We start from the raw sequence: 13,690 nt of genomic DNA on the forward strand, positions 1-13,690 counted from the left end.
TTGTTTGAATATGAGTCAAATGTTCCTTTTTAGCTTCTTCTGTTTGTCACTTCAGATTTAAAGTTGAAACGCTCTGTGGTTTTGAATGACGCAGATTAATTATCTCAAGGTGTCTGACTGGTTGTCCAAGTGTTTTAGTGCAAGAGGTCCTGTGATGTAAAACAATGACATGTCCTCTAATTACTTTCAATAAGACAAATCATAGATTGTTGACAGTTCACCCTAATATATATATATATGAAATTCATATTCTCCAGTAAAACCAGATATAATAATATTAAAATGACATAAAATATCAAACGAAAAACAAAGAGTCGTTCTATGTGTTGTTTGCATGTTTCCTCTGTGTGGGTTTTCTCCGGCCTCCTCCCACAGTCCTCAGACATACCGCGTGACGTTAGCTTCATCGTAGACTGTAAATTGTGCGTAGGTGTGAGTGTGAATGATTGTTTGTCTCTATACGTCGATTCACTGGTGCCACATCCAGCCAATGTGAATAAGCCCTGGTGTGTAGCATGTATAAAATGTGAGCTATGCTGTTAATGCAGTCTGCAGCCTGTATAATCAGCTGTAGGTCTGTGTCTCAGAGACGCCTTTGTCCCGCACAGGGCTGCTCAACAAACCCACTGTTCTCTCCGCTGCTGTGGCCGAGGGGGTAGAGCGGTCGTCCTCTGACCACAAGGTTAGTTCGATCCCGGTCTTCCCCATCTGCATGCACACGTGTCCTTGAGCGAGATACTGAACCTCAAATTGACCCTCAGAGAGAAAAAGTGTTGCCCACAGATGCACTGTATGAAAAACTGTACTGTGAAGATTAAAGATCGATAAAAATACCGACCATTTCTCTCTCTCTCTCTCTCACACACACAAACACACACTCTGATACACACTGAACTCTGCTGCAGGCTTCCATATTTCTCTGTTACACTCACATACTCTCTGAGACATAAATCACGTAGAACTTGGCAGAAAATGGGGTTCTGTGAGCCGAGTGCTATGACTCACTGCTCTCCCCACACTTGTCCATTAGCTGAAGCTGCTACTCGCAACGGTTCTCGACAGGCGAGAACAACTTGCTCCGATTCGTCCTCGTGCCCGAGAACAAACAACTCTCGTTTCATTTGTTTCATTGTTTCATCTCATTTTCTCAAATTAAATCGATGAGAGGACATTTAAAGAACCATCCTTATGGTTTCTGTGTTTTAGCTCAATATGTGAAAGTCATACACACTTAAATTTGTGTACAATTCTATAGTATGATAAGGTTTTTATTTATTTTTTTCATCCTTACTACCAGGTTTGAATTTTTGGATTTATCATAGAAAAAGCTGAGAATTTAATTGTTCATGATATTGATAATGAGGTTATTGAGGTTATGTACAATTTTGTCAAGGTCATATTATCATTGGTACTGATATTTACTTTGGTTAGTTCAGCTACTCACAATGAAGACAAGTTGGAAGTTGCTTACATGTGTCCCTTAAATACTGTTTAAGGCCCTTTAGAGATCAATAATCAACGTGTAATATATGTTTGCAAATTTATTCTCTCTTATTGTACTGAAGCGGAATAAAACCATGTGAAGTCATGCATCAATATTCTGTGACTTCAACTGTCATAGGTTAACGATTGGAAACATGCAGAATATGCAGGAACTACTGGATTTCTGTTTGTGCACACGTTGAATATAGAGCACTGATCTGATTTAGACACGTCATCTGCTGCAGGAATCTAACCAGTGACCCGTGACGTCACCTGACGGACAGATCCGCATTTGTCCGTCACTGCCCCAGTGAATTTGCTCTGGTGAATATCAATCTTTTAATTTATCCATTTTCTTCCCTGCTTGTCCGAGCAGCCGGCTAAGCAGGGAGTTCCTGGCATCCCTCTTCCAGCTCCACAGAGGGATCCCGTGGCGTTCCCAGGGCAGATGGGAAATATAATCCCTCCAGTGAGGGATTATACTTGGTCTTCCCCGTGGGTCCCCGGCCATGAAGCCTCCAAAGTGAAGGTGCCTGGCATTTTAATGATTTTCAACAATATGAGGAGCAGAGGTGGTTTTGATAAATCTGTGAAAGGCTCCTATTGGCAGATTCCGTCAGCGAACCCATAAATCGGTCAGAGTGTAGAAGAAAGGGAAACACTCACTCAGGTCATCATGTCAGTCGCCCTCTGACACACACGTGTCTAACAGGAGGCAGGACAATGCATCCAGCTGGCAGAACAAAGCCTGGGGTCAGTTTTAATGAGCAGAGCTAATTACCACATGACTGTCCTGTCCGTCCACTCCCAGTGGACTGTTGTCCTTTAACAGGTTATACAACAGGAAGTACAGGCAGGAACCCCCCCCCCCCCCGACACACACGCAGGGACACACACAGACACACACAGACACACACAGAAACTCGTCACTGTAAACACGAGTGGGTAAGCAAGCACATCTGTATTTAGAGATCACCTTTCAAAAGCAGAAATGTGATTTGAAAGGTGCAAATAAAATCACACAATGATGAGCATGTTTATAAATAACTCAATTAAGAAAGAGCAAAACTTTGAAAAGAATAAAAAATGAGAGAAACAAAGGCCTCTGAGGAAAGTGAAACCTTCAGATGGAATTCAAAACACTCTCACCTCCATGTTAGCAGACGGGACATAAGTGGGATAAACTAAAAACCTATATTTCTGATAAGCTTGGTTTTAAATGGTTATTTGATCTTATTAAATGAGATGGAAAGTCATGATTGACATTTGAGACTGAGAACCAAATTACTTCAAAAAGGAAAGATGGTAGAGAAGAAAGAATATTGTTTAAATCCATTCCTTACTCTTCTGCTTTCCTTGTGAGAGGCCTATTCTAACTCATAGCGTGATAAACTGTTCCTCCTCGCTGCGGTCGGATAATTCCTGTTTCCTTCATATCAGCTGTTTTCATGTCTACAACAGTCGGACCATTCTGCAGTTGAATTCCTCCAGCGATCCCCAGACCTCACAAAACCACACAGACACACATCCACTCAGATAAACACACAATCCGACAATGCAGCAGCACGCGCTCGTGTTGCTTACTACAGTGTTTGTCTGTGCTCAGACAGGCAGGAAGGAAGGAGGCATTAGTCACCGAGGTGCCATCACGCACTGTTTCATTGTCTCATTCATCTTCCCTCTTGCTGCCGCTCAGGTTCACCGGGGGAACCCTCTGCATTAGAGCACGCTGCCGTCGAGCCGAGTACGTGAGGCAGAAAATGGGCCTGAACCTCCTGATGTAACTGTCTCAGACAGAAGTTGGAGAAGTGGTCAGTTCTGGTTGTCGGCTCGGTCGCTCAGCTCCACAGAATGTTTAATGAACCTCCTGGGACTTGTCGGGGAAGTTGACGGATGTGCGGCTGCGGCTCAGAATCTGTAGTCGTTTCCTCGGTTGTCAGCACTGATGGAATCAGTGAGGGAAAGTCCTCATGAGGGAATCTGACTAGAATTTTAAATGAAATACGGTTTGAAAACAAGGACGATTACGACTTACATTCATTTCTGAAATAAGAAGGGTTGAATATTTTCTTTCTACTTCTTTAAGCCATTCATTTGTTAGTGTTTATTTTGTTTAGTGATATATAAGTTGACTAAGAATCTCCAGCCATGCTGCTCTGTGAGTCACACAGTGGAGGAGACCGCCCTGAAGGACACGTCAGTTTACTGCTACTTGCTCTTATTGCAAAATTCTTCCTGGCATAAAGTACAGGGGAATATATTGATCAGTATTCCTTTAAATCCTGAAGTGAAATTATGATTTGTATGGGGGTTTTCCAAGGGGATATTTAATCCCCTAATGGCTCTTCTTTTTTATTTCTGTAATCCTTTTTGGTATGTATGAATTATCTCGCGTTTTCATAGCTGAGCTGTTTGTAATGTTGCTGATCAGCGTCTTTTTACAGAAAGAGAACATGGACATGTGGGTGTTTAGCCTCCAGGGTGAAAAAAACCAGATATCACACCGTTCTCTCGTTCCTTCTGAAAAAGCTGTAAGTATAGACTGATAACTGTAAAATAAATGTACTTGATTCAGAAAACATTACTTCAAACACTCATTTAATAAACAAACCAACAGAAGTGCTTCTTTTATTCCTCTTCAATGCTCGATCGTCACCGAGCTTCTGACACCCGAATAACTCATCGGCTCATTATGCACAGGCTATTTCAGGAGCATCTGTCATCAACGTGTGAGTCTCAATATAACTTTAACATTAAAAATCAAAAGTCGTTCCAGTTATGTTTCAATTGCACACGAGGGGAGATGGAGAGTAAACAGGGGAGTCAGATGAGTGGCTGTGAGAACAGTTGAGTAAACGCCTCCCTCCCTCGATGACATACTCTCACTCTGACTTACAAACACTCTGCACCACTCGTCCTCCTCTTCTGTCCCTCGCACCGTGTCCCGTGTGTTCGATCTCTTCTTCCGTGTGCGGCCATTCGTTTAAAACATCACGGAACAACACTTGAACTTTTTTTAGCCGCTCGGCCAGTGGCTCCATCTCCGGTGACGTCCACTTGGAGAGAGGAAGAGGTGGAAGGGGGAGGATGGATGGATGGAGGGAATGAGAGGAGGGGAGAGGAGGTCAGAGAAGAGGAAGAGGGAAGTTAAATGAAACGTTCAGCCACAGTCAGAATCTAAAGGATGACATTTAACTGTGTTTTCTGGGCTGATCTCATTAAGCAATGAATGGGAACTGCTAATTTCTTTAAGGTTAAACTGTTGCATATCCATAAATTGTTCTATATGAAGAATTTTGAAAATTCGTACAGACTTCCGCAGACACACAGCGAGCAGCTGAACCAGGCCACCATCCAGACCCGCTGCATTCTTCCCCCTGAACGGTGCCGTTTGCTCGGTGTCACAAAGCTCAGTGAACAGTATGTTTATCCTTGGCTGGCTTTCCAACACACTGAGATATAAACACAACAATAGCGGGTCTGTTTCCTTTACAGCTTTAGCCGTGCTCACATAGTTTGAATCAGGAGTTCAGGCCAATTCTCCGAAAGTCCCGCTCCCACTCCTGACCGTTATACACACAGTGATCCGCTCATTCATGCAAACTGATTGGTTCAGGTAACTCAAGAGCCGATTCCAGTTGGTATAGTTTTTGGTTAAAGTCTTGCATCACTTTCGTAGTGTGCTACAATGTCTGCAATCCACATTTTTTCTTTGATTCAAGCCGTTGATTTTTGGGCAATGAACTCAAAATCTTTAGTTTAGCTTTATTTATAAGTTAACAGCTATATTAAAACAGGGTGAAATGTTCTAATTGACGGTGGAGATCGACGGGCGTTCGCGGCTCCAGCCCCGATCGCCACTGCGCTGGCTCTGGTTCCAAATGCACAAAATGGCGGCGCTCGTATTTGGGGTTTTCCGGATAATGGGAGGAAGTGGAGACATATCGTCCATCTTCACGTTCAGTCTATGCTCTCACCCAATGATTAACTGGGATTGTCCACAGCCGCTCTGTGACCTTCATGGGATAAGAGGTGTATGTAGATATTGAATGGAATGATGGATGGCTAGATTGTATTTTACACATGATAAAGATATAGATATATATATATATGTATAAAAAACGTCCACTTATGCTTTTTCAATCATGGATAATGATAATGATAGGACTGAGGCTGATTGCTGTAGGAATCTGTTCGGCAGTGAATCATCACAATGGTTATAGAGTGTTGACTCGCTTCAATGCTTCATCCTTGAATCCTCCACGCTGTGTTTTTTTTCTTTCCTCAGAACTTCTCCCAGTGGGAGTGTAGGAAGGGAATGTTTGTCTTTGCACAATTAGAGAAGATAACAGTCGTTAGAACATCGGGAGTAACGACAAAACTCTCCGAGTCCCGACACCTCGACACGAGAGAGAAGACCGAAATCACATCTCAAGAAAGAGAAGAATGGATTCCGTGCCCGGCTGATGGACTGAGTGGGAGTTGCACTGTCAGTTCCAGCACTCACTCTCTCTCTCTCTCTCTCTCTCTCTTCTCTCTCTCTCTCTCTCTCTCTCTCTCTCTCTCTCTCTCTCTCTCTCTCTCGCTCTCTCTCTCTCTCTCTCCCCCGAGTGTCTTATCCGCCTCCTCCTGGGTTTAAATTGCTTCAGGATCTGAAGATGTTAAAAAAGCTATTAAAAGACTGCCCACTATAGTGTCCTTCCTGAATGTGATAAACAAAATGTACTTGAAGTGCAGAGCAGGATGGGTAATATAACAACTGATACACAGGACCCAGTATATCATCTAATGGTTCCTGGAAACCATTAAAGTGCAATGTTGAGATGAATGTGTGACAGACTGAGGGATGTTATTCATGGGAACTAATTTGAAGAAGGAGGCATTTCCCCCGAAGCGAGCACGAGGCCTATCTCCTATTAGTCGGAAATATTTGAAACGGATAAAAAAATAAAGTCCCTCAAACGATCCGTGGAGAATTTCTGTCTGGTTTCAAAAAATTACATAACATCCTGTATGTAACAGCTCAACTCTCCTGTAAATATTGTCCAAAAGTCGCTCTTTACCGAGGGCGGGTTATTTATAGATGGAGCGTTCAAGCAAAGGGCATCGCTTGCAGCATAAACAGATAATGGGTATCCATGGCAAAGTCAATGTGGATAATGCAGTGCACTTTAAAAAGGTCCAGTAAATGTGACTCAACCCTCACTTCTGGAACAGGATGATATTTCGTGGTCGGGAGTTATTATGGCAGAGAAGAGGACGTCAGTGCTGTTGGATTAAACGGAACAAGGAAGTGATTTTAAGTCGATGTGTCGTCGTGTTAACCTGTGACAGCAACGAGCGGTTTGACCTTTATTTACTGAGCAGGGGTGCCGACACTGGGGGAACACTGGGTCAGGGTCAGGCCCCCAAAACTAACCTTTAAATAAAAAGTAATACTGGAATAATTTACCAAAACACACATAGATTATTGCAGGAATCCTTTTAAAGTATTTGCAAGACACATAAAAGCTTTTTTCTTTTATTTTCCTTGGCATAGGTCAAAAACAATTTCCCTTCCATCACGATAATGTAAAAAATGGTTTGGTTTGTAACGTCACTGTGAGAGCAAACATGAAAAGAATGCTAACTCCAAATAATTAAAATTAACCTGAATAAAATGTCTAACAGATAGATTAGAACATTGATAACCTGTCTGATAAATATGAAACTATAACCACAACACAGCTAGCTTAGCTTAGCATGTGTTGCAAGCATGTGTTGTTGTCAATCTTCTCTCTGGGAAAGAAAGCATAAGATATCTGTCCATCCCCCCCCCCCCCCCCCCAGCACTGTATGTCTATGCTAAAATTGTACAATATGTATTTCTAATATAAATATGTATTAAAAATATGTTGCTTTATCACTGCGGTGAGAAGAAATCCACTCCGTCACAGTCCTTGTTTCAATCTCCTCGCTGAAGCTTGAAGTAAAGTTTTAAAATTGTCTAAACTCAACCAATGTTGCGACACAGTATTTAGTGTGATTCAGCCGAGTTGTGCTGTGGAAGAATGTTATCACACCTCGAGTCTCCACTTTCATTTGGTGCCACGAGCGGACACAGGGGGGGGGGGGGGGGGGGGGGATGTTTCAGTTGTGTTGTGTAACTTTAGCCATGTTGGCTGTCAAAAGTCAATTGACTCATGGCTACACACTCCCGCATGCACACACACACACACACACACACTCGCTCGCTCGGAGAGAGGAAATTCAATCACTTAAATGTGACCATGTCACATTAACAAGGACACTCCACTTCCTGTTGTTTCACCCCCACTCATCTCCCCCCCGTCAGTACCCTGATCACTGCTCAGCTGCCCTTCATGTTGTTTTCTGGGGAAACAGACTGAGCTGATGTCGTCCTGCAGAACGAGTTCAGTCTGGTTTCTCTTTTGCAGTTGCACGCTGTGCACGTACTGTTGTGCGTATCTGTGTGCGTGCACATGGTTTGTCTACACTTGTCGTCACCAGTCGTATGTGCTCGCTCGTTGCCAGAGTAACCACGGTTCCTTGCTCTGTCACCGTTTCCTCAAAGAAAAAAAAACATGACACACAGGAGTGACTGTGTGCATGTGTCTGCGTGTCTGCGTGTGTGCGTGTCTGTGTGTGTGTGTGTCTGTCTCAGCAACAGTCAAATATACCATTTTTGCATCCAGACTCACAGCTTCAGTGTAAAGATGACTAACAAACTGCATCCTGTGTGTGTTTGTGTACAGACGGAGAGGGTTTAAGTGTGTTTCCTGTCTGTAATCCCTCTGTCTGTTCTGCTTTTACCACACACACACAAACAGACACACAGACAGACACACAGACAAAACAAACATTATGCTTTAATCCTGTCTGCATTTGACCTGTCTTCAGAGTCATTCATAAACACTGTGAGGAGCTGAACCACTAATGAAAATCAATAAATAAAATAAAAACTACTAAAACTATGTTGTGTTTTATCTGAATTGATTGTATAACTGTCTGATCTACTTCTAAATCGTGTTAACAGTAACATTTACTATGATTGTTGTTGTCATTATGTTTACACTTTACAGAAATAGCCCATTTCCTTCATTTTTTTTTTAAAGCGTTTCCCTGCATTTGACACAGAACTGGTTTCCTCCCAGTCACAGCAAAGGCAGCTGGTCAACAAAAGTTAGCACAGAAATGAATTTGTTCCAGTGGACTGAGTCAATCTGTGAATATTTCCCACAGTAATGTTCAACTTTGCATTCACAGTGATGCTGTTGACCTATATTGCTTGAACCTGTCTCCACGGTGCTGACCTTTGGGTCCAGAATGAATTTCGGATGTTGCACCACCCACTTAAAACAAGAGAGGAGGTTTGCAGACACTCCGGAGACAGAGGTCAGGGGCGCAAATGTATTTTAAATGGATCTCGAGCTTGTTTTTGTCTTGTTTACGACTAGGTTGGCTAGCAACAAAATGCCACAAGAGGCTAATTTCACGTTAGATATGCAGAAAAGGGGCTTCTATCCAAACTCTGCACTAATTTCCCCGAAATTGGTGGAAGTTCTCTGAAAGCTTCTGAAAGACGTGTGAGAAATTGACAAAGTGGAGCAGTACCATAGGGAATCAGGAGGGGGCAGTGTAGCCAAGAATCTTTTGAAACAGAAGTTTCTCCTTTCATACGTAAATTAGTCTTAAGTGCCCAGAAAATAGATGGAAAGTCAGATGACTTTTGTGACTGAGTGGTGCTAGCATGCTAGCTACAAATAGGCGAATATGTTGTAGTTTGAAATCTAAAACAATCTCCATCCAGATGTGAGATGTAGCTTCATATCAGAAGTCATCTATGTCCGTACTAATAAACTGTAAAAAAACGCAGATCACAGGGCCGTTCAAGGACAAGTTAGCGATTAGTTTGACCACAGCTGTAACTAGTCCTGTGAGGTGCTCTTCATAATCAATCATCCAGAACCATTTTGTTAACAGACAGGCAGACGTAATCTGCTGTGCCAGAGTCTGCTGTGTCTGAATGTTAACTGTAAACTATCTACACTGCTGCTTAGCACTGTTTCATGTCTTCCAAATATGATGAGTGTTTACTTTCACCTTTCTCTGTGGCACCCGCGCTCTCAGTGATGCCCCCGGCACCGGCATGTGGACGTTACCCAGAACACCAAATATCTTTATATATATATGTATTTTAAAAACAAGTATTCTGGGCTTGTGCCCGGGCTCTGAGGCAGTATTTATGACAGGAAGGCACTTTTAGCTTCCTCCAGGCTGAGATCATGAATTCTCTCTTGTTCTCATTAAGTCAAACAATATTTGTATTAGCTGTGTAATTTGAAAAGCTTGAACGTTGTAGACTTAACAGAAGTGTCCGGACACACCCATGTCCCTGGGTTACGGATGAGATATGAATAGATTTGAATATGATCCAACTGGTTCATCCTGTGCTGCTTTGACTACTCAAAACACACAGTGAGATTTGACTGAGGAAGAAGTGTGTTTTCTTTGAGTGTGTGACAGAAAGATAGAAAAAGTTTACTTCAGGTTTTGGGTTAAAGTTAGCACAATATCATGTAGAAGCAATTTTCCATAACAAGCAGAGACGTCCTTTATGTGATGCTCATTTAGTTTAATAATTGTTTAATAAAAAAAATAGAGACCTCTCTCTCTCGTCTGTACACAAACTCTGTTTAAAGTCTAGATGCTGCTGCTACAAAGCCAACTTTAGCATTAACAGCTGTTTACTTATCTTTCGATTTCAGCATCCAATTTCTTTTTCCTTGCTACACCAAAGTTAGGCAACTTCAGTTTGTCTGTGCCAGTCTTTCCTAACTTCTGACGTTAGCGTGTTGTTTAGCCCATCCTGTAGTAGCGCTCTTTTATAACCTCTCGTCTTGTAAACACAGCAGTTAAGTGGCCAGTGACCATCACTACCACCTGCAAGAAACAACATTCACTAACAGAGAAAACCTCAGTATGACACCTTTAAACTACAACTTCAACATTACTTTTAACCCTCTTTTTCTATTATAGATAAGTAGTACTAATAAGTAGTAATACTAATAGTGGGCGTTGTCAGACGGGTTATCAGGGGAGTGTTTACACTCGGCTGAGCAGGAAGGAAGCAACTCAACGACCGAATAAAGAGATGAGTGGAAGTAAACAGGCAGTCAGGCACGTGGGTGCGTGCTGGCAGCTTCAGGATCGGTAGGTGAGCATGTGAGAGCTGGACAAGATGAAGGGCTTCAGTGCATTGACCCTGCATCTGTGTGTGTCTCTGTGTCTGTGTGTGTGTGTTGAAGGTTGAACCGCTGAATCGAGGATAAGCTGCTATTGACCTGTAGCTTTATTACTTATTAACCCAGACAGTCTCAACAAACGGCTCAGTGCAAACATGGCATCAACTCAAAACTCCCAAACTCCACTTTTTAAAATGTTGGCAGAAAAAACAAAGCTGTCATCTGCAGACACAGTTGGAAAAATGTAAAACACAAGAAATAGTTAAAATATTGCCCTGGAAATAAAATTAAAAGTATGAATCCAAACTGGATAACAAAAGCAATAAATCCAGGTTTACATGAATATATCCTAGGAATGTCAAATATGGTTATTGATTGTTTTTATATCACAAAAAGTAAAATACGGATCTTATAAGGACTCATTTCTTCATTGTAAGATATAAAACATGAGAAATGATATATCTGTGACAGCTCTTACCACGTCCTCTCATCCCTCACTCTATTTGTCTCTCTACCCTTTTGTTCAGCTTATTTTTCTCTCCTCTGTGTCCTTACAGCATCCCTGTGTCCTCCTTTTTATCTGCCATATAGTCATTCTTCTGTTTTAACTTTCTGTCTGTCTCTCTCTCCCTCTCTCTCTCTCTCTCTCTCTCTCTCGACGACACACTCACGTAAACACACGACAAACGACACAAACTCATTCATGAAAACGTAGCGGCACTCGGTCGGGGTTTAACCACTGGATTATGGGATTAGAGAGCGGGACAGATTTAGAGTGTGGATACACATGCCTCACAAACACACTCGCACACTCGTCCAACACACTCCTCTGCATGTGTGTTGTTGTTTTAAGATATTTTGCTGTTTTCACCACTTCTACTTGTGGACCACTGCTGCTTACACGCTACAATTACATTGAATATACTGCTCTGTTAAAGGAGTGTAGCTCGACATGTCACACGTGTGCTTTCTTACTGAGGGATTGTTGTTGTTGTTTACACAAGTTGACATTTGAGATAAATAACATGCTATTAGCATGTTGTGTAGTGACTCTAGACCAAAGCCATTGGGAGCAATTGGTGTAAGTGTTTAGCTCAAGGACACGTCACTGCAGCCATGTCCACCACTCCTGTGATTGACACCCTGCTGTCGTGGACTCCACGTCTCTGGACCCGTCTCGTCCTCAGCGGCCACTTCCCTGTTTTGCTTTTTATTTTAATTGCATGTTTTTTCACGTATTGTACAAATGGGTCTGACTCGATCAGGGGGCCTTCTGAAAGTTCATGTGTGCAATATTAATATTTCCTTTTAATTTCATGCCTATATAAAAATAGAGAGAGAGGATTGATTAGGGTGAGAGAGGTCAACAACAGAAGGAGTGGGGGATAGGGCGGGGGCGGGGGGGAATGGAGCGAGGAGGGAGAGATATTTACCATCTAGGACATGAGCGAACCCCTCTCTCTCTTTGACTCTCTCTCTCTCTTTCACGCTCAAGCGCTGTGTTGACGGATGACGACATGCGGGCGAGCGATGTGAGGATGGATGAAAGGATGACAGGGGAAAGCAGAGAGGGGGAAAAGGAGGGAGGGAGGGAGGGATGACATCAGTGCAGAGTCTCTCCCCAGCCAATCCACTCGCAGACCCCCACCCCCCGCCCCCCCTGCCTGCTGCCTCCGCCTCCCCACACCTCTCCCTTGTTGCTACGGCAGCAGCATCATCCCGCCTGTACGAGGCTTTGTTTGGGGTCGGCAGTAATGCAGAGTGGTGTGTGTGTGTGTGTGTGTGTGTGTGTGTGTGTGTGTGTGTGTGTGTGTGTGTGTGTGTGTGTGTGTGTGTGTGTGTGTGTGTGTGTTGTTGAAGGCTATGATCCATCATGAGATATCATCTTTCTTTTTTCTTAGACTCGATCATCACATCCCACCCGCCTGTGCTTCCTCTCATCACTCCATCCTCTTCCTTCCCCTGTCAACCACATCTCATCTCTAGAGGTTTGGCATTTGCTTACACGTCGAGAGATAGAATATACCCTTTCATTTTTTATTTTTTTTTTGCATATGCCAGACAGAAAGCACGACACACAAACACTCAAGTGCACACAAGTTCAAGCCGGCGGGAAACAAGCAGCTTCTGATCCCGATCGTCTGCCTCCAAGTGTCATTTCAACATGGCTGTCAGATCCCACTTGTTCTACATGAGTTATATCTTGGAGGAATCATTAAAAAAGCATTTGAGTTGAGCAGGAAGCCTCACAAACACAGGTCCTCGTGCACATGCATTGTTGTTCTATCCATCACCCATTCATAAATGCATCTGTGAACGATAGAATATAAAAAAATGATGTGTTTTTATGGTCTGTGTATCTGCAGGTCTCTCTCAGCTCCGCCTGTTTCTGCAGCCGCTCTGTTTTGGTTTCACTTCTCTCTATCCTCTCCTTACCATGGAAACCAGATCAACATGCAAATACCTGCGCACGCCCGCTGAGGCTGTGTGCGATAGAAGATGCAAATATCATATCCGCTTGTAGGTTTGCACGCCCACACACACACTCAGATGCACACTGATACCTACACATACATATGCAGATCTATGGACGTGTCAGTAGCAGACACGCCCACCTGCAGTCTAGTAGATCTCTCTCTGCACAAAGATACTGAAATCCTCCATCTCTAAGAAACAATGCATTTTCCCCATCAAGGATTAAAATTAATAGTAATCTTGGTCTTTATCTTTAACGACAAGTAAAATGTATGATTTTGAAGATGTGATATGACCTTAAAGCTGCATGGATTTATTTTTTGGCCAATACAAGACAGAGATACATTTCACTGTCTGATACATTACTATAGTTAAACGTTAGCATTCAATTTTTCAAATCCATTTATTTTATGTCCGTTTTATATGTATTAATTTATTGAATCCCACTGACATTTAGCTAGGCCGCTCCCTGGGTACAAAACCCAACT

This window comes from Platichthys flesus, chromosome 19 (genome assembly GCF_949316205.1).
Source record: "Platichthys flesus chromosome 19, fPlaFle2.1, whole genome shotgun sequence".
NCBI classification, from domain to species: Eukaryota; Metazoa; Chordata; class Actinopteri; order Pleuronectiformes; family Pleuronectidae; genus Platichthys; species Platichthys flesus.